A 9,811-nucleotide genomic window follows, 5' to 3' on the forward strand; every position below is an offset into this window, starting at 1 on the left:
AGAGGCCTGGTCTCATGGACCCCGATAACCTTCGAGGAGCCCAGGGTAACAGTCAAGATAGCAGGTAAGTCCATCTCCTTTCTGGTTGATACGGGGGCTACCTTCTCTTTCCTCCCCTCCTATTCCTGTCAAGTTTATCCTTCTCAGGCCTCAGTTACGGGTATTGATGGCCATCCTCCTCAGCTCAGGACCACTGGTCCACTCTTTCCTAGTCATGCCTTCTTGCCCCACACCAAGCCTGGGTCGTGTCCTCCTAGCCAAACTCGGGGCTACTCTCTCATGGTTCCAAGACCCTAGCGTTGCTCTAACCTTCCCACTGCTCCAAACATCTCCTAACCCTTCTCAGGACTACCCGCTGTCTACTTCCACTGTCCACCCCGTGGTCTGGCATACCTCTGCCCTGGTTGTGGCCACTCACCAGCCCCTACAGAGTGGTCATGGGCAACCCAGGTCACCCAGACCAAATTTCTATGTATAGCCTCCTGGCTTACTATAGTGCTTTCTCAGCCACCTTGGTTAAATGTTGCAGTACAACTTCCTTCTGTTTTACAACCTCAATGCAACCTCATATCAAAATGAGTCTTCTTATCCACTGATGATAAAAAAAACAACCACAACCATATGCCTGGGCACCCTGGAGGCCCCCCTTGTATCCTCCTCTACCGGCCTCCCAGGAATCCCACTTGAGTGAGCCCTATCTTCCTCCATCTGCATCTAAGTGTCAGCTGTCTCCTGCTAGTCCTGACTCTCCAGAGCCACTGCTTCTTACGCCCCAGGTGGTAAAATTGTAGGTTGCAAGGAGCAGAAATAGAGGCTCTACAACTCCCCTTAAGAAGTACTTGGGGAGACTGGGAGAGCAGGGAGTGCATCCTGTATCGTCATTTTAGAAGAGGGACATTTCTTCAGTAAAGACTTTTGAAACCGGCAGAAGGCTCCTAGAGGAGTTAGAGGTGAGCTGGGAAGTTAGCCCATGCCAGGCCCCTTCTGGCCTGCAGTCTGAGCCCAGAGGAGGAGCGGGAACCCACCGCCGGGTCAGACCGGGCTCGCAGGAGTGCGTTCCGCATCGCCATTTTAGAACAGGGACATTTCTTCAGTAAAGACTGTTTGAAACCGGCAGAAGGCTCCTGGAGGAGCCAGAGGTGAGCTGGGAAGTTCGCCCATGCCAGACCCCTTCTGGCCTGCAGTCCAAGCCCAGAGGAGTAGCGGGAAACTACCGCTGGGGCAAACCAGGCGAGCAGGGAGTGCGTCCCTGCATTGCCACTTTAGATCAGGGACATTTCTTCAGTAAAGACTGCTTGAAACTGGCAGAAGTTTCCTGGAGGAGCCAGAGGTGAGCTGGGAAGTTCGCCCAAGATGCCAGCCGGTACCAGTAACACAGTGTCCCAATGCATATGGCAAATTAGAAAACAGACAGTAAGGAGTAGAAAAACCACATGCAACCCAGCAACTCCTCAGGAAAAAAGCACACCACAAAGAGAAAACCACCCCCTGGATTGCAACAACAGTAACTTGGAAAAACTTATAAGCCTTCCAGAAAGAAAATTTCAAATTGCCATGATTAAAACACTGACAGAAGTCATAAAGGAAAACAATGAGAAGGGAAAAATAATCAATGATCAGAAGAATGAAATTGAGTCCCTAAAGAGGGAAGTAAAAGAAATGCAGGAGATCAAAGAAATAATGGAGGCGCTAAAGAACTCTGGGCAAAGCAATGAAAGCAGAATAGATGAAATGGAAGAACGAATAATTACTCTTGAAGACACAGAAATAAAAAGAACCAAAACCGTAAAGGAAAGAGAAGTACGAAGGAAAAAGACCAAAGAAAGGCTTCGGGAACTATCTGACTCCATGAGGAAAGGAAATATAAGAGTTATAGGAATCCCAGAAGGAGAGGAGAGAGATGTAGGAACAGAGAAAATATTCAAGGAGATAATTGAAGAGAACTTCCCAAATGTGAAGAAGGAGGTGAAAACTGATATACAAGAAATAAGAAGAACACCAACTTCCATGATGAAAGGAAAAATACAGCAAGACACATTTACACATAGTAAATCTCCCAAGAATCCAGGACAAGGAAAAAATAATGAAGCTGACAAGAGGGAGGAAACAGATAACATTCAAAGGAAAACCAATCAGGCTGACATCAGACTTCTCTGAAGAAACACTACGGGCAAGGAGAGAGCGGAGGGACATAGTCAACAGACTCCAAGAAAACAGATGGCAACCACGAATGCTCTATCCTACAAATCTCTCCTTTCTCTATGAAGAAAGAATAAGGACCTTCCCAGACAAACAGAAACTCTGGAATTTCATTACGACTAAACCCCCACTCCAAAATATACTACAAGGAGTATGAAAGCCAGAAACTCAGAGGGACGAATAACAACAAAAGTAGGCCCCCCAAAAAAAGTTATTAAAAGAATTAATAAATAAAATCAAAGGAAAGACAAAAACAAAGGCAAATACAGATGCTTACATATCAATATTAACTCTAAATGTAAATGGATTAAATTCTTCAATAAAAAGACACAGAGTCACAGGCTGGATTAAGAAACAAAATCCAACCTTTTTCTGTCTCCAGGAAACACATTTAGCTACAAAAGATAAAAATAGGCTCAAAGTTAAAGGATGGAAAACAATCCTACAAGCAAATGGACCAAAAAAGAAAGCAGGAACAGCTATACTTATATCAGATAAAACAGATTTCAAACTCAAAAAGATAAAAAGAGACCCCAACAGTCACTACATTATGATCAAGGGGACAATACTTCAAGAGGAAATAACACTCATTAACATATATTCACCAAATGAAGGAGCACCAAAATACATCAGACAACTATTGTCATCTCTGAAAACAGACATCAGAGAAAACACATACATAGTGGAGACTTCAACACACCACTATCAACAATGGATAGTCAATGAGACAAAAAATAAGTAAAGACACTAAAGCTCTAAATAAGGATCTAGAGCGCTTGGGCTTAACAGACATCTATAGAACACTAAACCCCAAAAAATTTGAGTACACATTTTTCTCAAGCACACACGGATCATTCTCCAGGATCGATCACATACTGGGATACAAGACAAACATCAACAGATACACCAAGATTGAAATCATACCATCCATCTTTTCTGAGCATGAAGGCGCCAAGCTAGAAATAAGCCATAAAAAGAAGGCAAGGATCTCTGCTACCTCATGAAGATTGAAAACTACACTACTGGAAGACCACTGGACTAACGAGGAGATCAAAGAAGAAATAAAAAAATTCTTTGAATTGAATGACACGGAGGACACCAATATCCTAAATGTATGGAAAGCAGCAAAAGCAGTAGTAAGAGGAAAATACATAGCAAGTGAGGCTCACATCAAGAAAAAAGAAAGAACTCAAAGAAACAACCTAATCTCAAAGATCAAAGATCTAGAAAAAGAACAACAAAAAAAACCCAAAACCAGTAGAAAAAAAGAAATAATAAAAACCAAAGCAGAAATAAATGAAATAGAAACTAAAAAAACAATCCAAAAGATCAATGAAACCAAGAGCTGGTTCTTCAAAAAAATCAATAAAATAGACAAACCCCTAGCCAGGCTCACAAAGGAAAAAAGGGAGAAAGCACAAATAAACAGGATCATGAATGAAAGAGGAGAAATCACAATGGACACAGCAGAAATTAAAAGAATAATCAGTAACTACTATGAACAGTTATATGGAAACAACTTCAACAATCTACAGGAGATGGACAAATTCCTACAACTCTACAATCACCCAAAGCTAGAGAAAGAAGAAATAGAACACCTAAACAGACCAATTACAATTAGCGAAATTGAAATGGTAATCAAAAACCTCCCCAAAAACAAAAGCCCAGGACCTGATGGATTAACAAATGAATTCTACCAAACATTCAGAGACAAATTAGTGCCTATCCTTCACAAACTCTTCCAAAAAATTGAGAAGGAAGGGACAATACCAAACACGTTCTATGAAGCCAACATTACACTAATACCAAAACCGAACAAGGACAACGCAAAAAAGGAAAACTACAGGCCAATCTCCCTAATGAACACTGATGCTAAAATCCTCAATAAAATTTTAGCTATCAGAATCCAACAATGTATCCATAAGATATTTCACCACGACCAAGTAGGATTCATTCCAGGGACACAAGGATGGTTCAACATCTGAAAATCAATCAATGTTATCCAACACATCAACAAAAAGAAATATAAAAACCATATGATAATATCAATAGATGCCGAGAAAGCTTTTGACAAAGTGCAACACCCATTCATGACAAAAGCCCTTGAAATTCTTGGGATACGAGGAACATACCTCAACATCATAAAGGCCATCTATGACAAGCCAACAGCCAGTATCATTCTCAATGGTGAAAAGCTGAAAGCATTTCCATTAAGATCTGGAACAAGACAAGGATGTCCACTCTCACCACTGCTTTTCAATATAATATTGGAAGTCCTTGCCAGAGGAATAAGACAAGAGAAAGGAATCCAAATAGGAAAAGAAGAAATCAAACTATCATTATTTGCAGATGATAATATACATAGAGAACCGCAAAAACTCCACAGAAAAACTAATTCAACTCATCAATCAGTTCAGTAAAGTGGCAGGATACAAAATCAACATGCAAAAGTCAGTAGCCTTCCTATACACAAACAATAAATCTGAAGAAGGAGAAATCAAAAAAAAAATCCCTTTTATCATCAAAACAAAAAAAATCAAATACTTGGGAATAAATCTAACAAATATGTAAAGGACCAATACAAAGAAAACTATAAAACACTGTTAAAAGAAATAGAAGACGACACAAAGAAATGGAAGGATATCCCCTGCTCATGGATTGGAAGAATAAACATTATTAAAATGGCCATCCTACCAAAAGCAATAGACAGATTCAATGCTATTCCAATCAAAATTTCAATGTCATTCTTAAAGAAATAGAATGATTATTGATGAAATTCATATGGAATCACCAAAAAACCCAGAATAGACAAAGCTCTCCTGAAAAAAAAAAGAAGGGAATGGAGGCATCACACTCCCAGACTTCAAACTCTACTACAAAGCCATAATCATCAAAAGTACATGGTATTGGAACAAGAACAGACACAGACCAATGGAATCGAATAGAAAATCCAAATATAAACCCACAGATTAATGGTAAAATAATCTTTGACAAAGGAGCAAAGAATATGCATTGGAGCAAAGAAAGTTTGTTCAATAAATGGTGCTGGGAAAACTGGGTTGCTACATGCAAAAGAATGAAGCTTGACCACTACCTCACACCATACACAAAAATCAACTCAACATGGATTAAAGAACTAGACATAAGACCTGAAACCATAAAATACATAGAAGGAAATATAGGCGAAACACTATATGATATGCACATCAAAAACATATTTACAGACACATCACCCAAAGCAGTGATAGTGAAGGCAAAGATAAACAGCTGGGACTACATCAAATTAAAGAGCTTCTGCACAGCAAAAGAGACAATAACAAAAACAAAGAGAAACCCCACCGACTGGGAGAACATTTTTGCACACAACAATAATGATAAAGGACTGATCACAAAAATCTGCAAAGAGTTGATGAGACTCAACAAAAACAAAGAAAATAATCCAGTCAAAAAATGGGCAGAAGATGGGCCTCCCTGGTGGCGCAGCAGTTGAGCGCTGGGTTTCGATGCTGCCCGCAGCCTCTGCAGCGCTGGTTGGATCTCTGACTGCTCCCCGGCCACCGGAGGAGGGTCCCACATGGCACGCAGACCTCTCCTGCCGTCTGCTGCTCCCCTCAGCAGTGTAATTTGGTCCTTCTGCCTGCTCTGCTCCCCACTCTGGCTCCGGTGAATTCTTTCACCCTTCCGCACTTCTGACTGTACCCAGTGCATGTATAAACAAAAAACCAACCAAACAAATAAATAAATAAAACATGCCTCTATTTAAAAAAAAAATGGGCAGAAGAGCTAAAAAGAAACTTCTCTGAAGAGGAAATGCAAATGGCCAACAGGCATATGAAAAAATGTTCAACATTACTTGTAATCAGGGAAATGCAAATCAAAACTACCATGAGATACCATCTTACACCAGTGAGAATGGCACATACTAAAAAAACTAGCAACAACAAATGTTGGCCAGGTTGTGGAGAAAAAGTAACTCTCATGCACTATTGGTGGGAGTGCAAACACTCCAACCACTATGGAGAGATGTGTGGAGATTTCTTGACCTGCTAAACATAGAGCTTCCATATGATCCAGCAATTCCACTCCTAGGTATTTACCCAAAGGACACGGACATCCATTTCAAGGAGCACCTGCACCCCTATGTTTATAGCAGCACTGTTTACAAAAGCTAAGCTTTGGAAACAGCCCAAATGCCCCAAAATAGATGACTGGATCAAAAAGATGAGGTACATATACACCATGGAATATTACTCAGCATTCAAAAAAGATAAACACATACAATTTGCAGCAACATGGATGGAGCTGGAAGGGATCATGCTCAGCGAAATAAGCCAGAAAGAAAAAGAAAAATACCGGATGGTCTCACTCATAGCAGGATCTAGAAAACTTGAATAAGGGACCAGGAAAAAGAATAAATATAAGAAAGTAAAAATCAAAATTAACAAACAATTATGAATCAGAGACACACTATCGCGGGTGGGGGGCAGGGAGGGGAGGGATTGGGATCAAAATAACGGGGTCGCAATTGTATGGGGAATATAAAGATAAAATTTATAATAAAAAAATTCAGTGTAAAAAAAAAGAAAGACTTGGGGACCAGTATATTAAAATCCAAACAGGACTCTCCGAGGTGGGCAAAGATTTTTCACAGACCAGCCCTACTCCACCACGGACTTGCTCAGCTGGAAAACCTTCACACCTTCCTCCTTCAGTAAGCCCTAGGCTATGATCCATCTCAGTCCCGCAGCCAGCACACCTAGGATCCAGTGTCACCTCGGGATTCTTACACAGTGTCAGCCCGGCTGGAGTTTCCCCTTTTAAAAATCCTCTACACACGGCCACCACGCTACCTCCTCCCCTAACACAAACTCTGCAGGGTGACCTTAGCTAAATTGAAAACCTTAATATCACCCAACTGATGCAGGCTTTGGACACCATTCTCTGCGAATTAAATCACTGGGTACAGAAACAAAAAGCTACAGTGGCTATCTATCTTAAATTTGTGTGTTTTCATCATTGATTAGATGGTGTTAAATTTCCTTATAACACTAAGGTTTTGCTAAGTCTAGTAAATGCAAGTAAGGTGAGGTATGTGTGTTTAAAAAAATGTATTAAAGATGGATATTCTGAAGGTCCTTAAAATAATTTAAAGCAGGATGGATAAAATAAAATGGTATTAGAAAGAAAGAAGGCAAAAGAAAGTGTTGAAGGTCTGAGAGAGGTTTTTGGTGAGAAATCATGTGTACTCAGGTGTCTCCATTACCAGACTTGGATCAGCTCTCCCTTACTACCATGAATTTTGCCCTTAGTAGGCCCGGTGACAATAATCATGCTTTTCCTTGTTTCTAAACCCTGTTTTCTCCCCTTATCCAGGCCAAGATCTCTGAGATTGTTAGGGGGAAAGGATGTCCTGAGCTAAATCCATGCAGGCTTTGTGAACTCCACCCCCACTCCAGATCAAAGCTGTCAAGACATTGGGAAAGACCAATCCTGTCACCACCAAAGGGAGGGTTGCTGAGACCTGAGGGTGGAGTTAAGCAGCCAGATTTGGTATAAAAACCAGACAATTGGGCCTTGGGGGTCTCTTGCTCTCCGGCTCGCCTCCTGGCTTCAGGGCTACTGGCTCTCGGCCAGCTCTCTGAGTGCCATTTGGGATTCCTGATCAGCGGATCGGGTAGGACGCATTTAAGACTCTGTCTCCCACTTTTCTCCCAGAGCTGTACATTTCCTCATTTGCCCTTCCCTTGTGAATAAACCTGTTATTAACCTTTTGCGTGTGCCTGCAGTAAAATATTAATAAGTCCCTTTAAGCGCGCGGGTGAAAATCCACAGTCAGGCACTCCGTTTTGTATCGGGGCTGCCCTGTAACAAGATGAGCCTTAGCTCTCCCAGAACTGGAAAAGCCATTCCTGTAATTGACAGATGAGCAACAGTGTCTTGTGGATAAGCAGTGTGTATGTGAGCGCTTGGGCCCAACTTGGGTACGCATCACTGTGCCCCTGGTCCAGGTTCCACTGAGTCTCCAAAGCAGAGGCCCTCTGGTACTCCCTCGTCTGTTTCTAATCCCATCTCTTAAAGCCTCTTCCCGTTCTTCTGTCTATGCCTGCAATTCCAGATCGGCACAGCCTTAGACAAGGTATTACCACTCAAAGGCCTCTAACCGGGGCCTCCAACTCTGTGCTGACATGGTTTCAAAATCCTATGGTGTCATGGCTCCTCACACTTTTAGGGCCAATATTAATGATAACCTTATTTTTTTCGTGTTTTTGCACCTTGCCTCCTAAAATTCATACCGGCTCGCATTTGGAAAATGTCTCTATCCCACCTTAACCAACTCCTTCTCCACCCATATCCTCGCATCCCTGCAGAAGATCGCCCATACCCAGGCCTGAGTCCCCACCCTGGTCTTCGCTCCCCTCCAGAAAGAAGTAGGCAAAAAAAGAACCTTCACACTTTTCCTATCAACAAAAGGCTAGAATGAAAGGTCAATGCAGGGGCCAGGAATGAGGAAGCCCACACCGAAAAAGACAACATGGCCCTGACACCAGGACCACTGATACCATCAAACCGAAACTGAAGCCATAAACCGGAGAAAAACAACTCGGTTCCACCCAGAACAACTTTGTTCCGCCTAAACCTGTTTCCCCCCAGCCAACCCAGTTTTCCTGCCCGAACTCTCCTCTCCCTGGAAAAGGGACATCTCTCCCCACAATGGGAGCAGCTTCACGGACCCCCAACTTGGGTCCATGAGGCCCACCCGGGGCACAATAAATTTTCCCTTCTTTTGAGAAATTTAGCCTGGCTCTCCTTTTCTTTACCGGGCCAAACCTTTCAGGCCCCTCACACCCTTGTAAGTTCCTAAGTTGTAGGATCACTAGGAAATCCTCTTGTTCTAATGCGGTGACTCTGGGTGTGCTCCTGGGTGCCTCCTGAGCAGGGGCCGCTCACCAGAAAGACAAAGCCGTGATTCCAGGCCTGGTAGTGTCAGTCCCACCCGAATGTCCCCGTTCTCCAGGGAGTGGAGATGGGCCAGGGGTTTAGCCCATACTAGAAACTGCCTGTGTGAGGAAACCTTCATGAAATATCAAATTCGTGGGATCTGGAGAACTTACAGGTTGTTGAGGCGCCCCCAGCTCCCTGCAGACAGAAGCTGTTGCACTCATGACCCCTATCCCTAGAGGGCACCTCAGTAGCTCTTCATCTGGCTCTTCTCTGTATCCTTCATCTCATCCTCTAATGACTGGGTTCACCCAATTAGTGTCCCCTGAGGTGTGGGGGTGCAGATAACAAGCTAAGCAACCCTGAGTCACAGGACTCAGACGAGTGCCAAACTGGACAGAAGTTGGGGGTAACCTGGGACCTACACTCGTGATGGGCTCCTGAGAGGTGTCATGGGGTGTGTGTGACTGAGCCCTAATCCTGAGAGATCTGACAGTGTCAGAAGTTGGGCACGTGGCTAGTGTCCCAGAAGTTGTCTTGTGTGTGGGGAGCACCCGCCCATCTGGTGACGAAGCAAAGGAAAACTTGGCTCTCCTACCTGGCCCGGGCTATCTGGCTCTCCTGGCTCTTTTCCCTCTCTCTCGTGTTTGGCAAGAATCTCCCAGCAGATTTC

The sequence above is a fragment of the Talpa europaea genome (assembly GCF_964194135.1).
Source record: "Talpa europaea genome assembly, chromosome: 1".
NCBI lineage: Eukaryota > Metazoa > Chordata > Mammalia > Eulipotyphla > Talpidae > Talpa > Talpa europaea.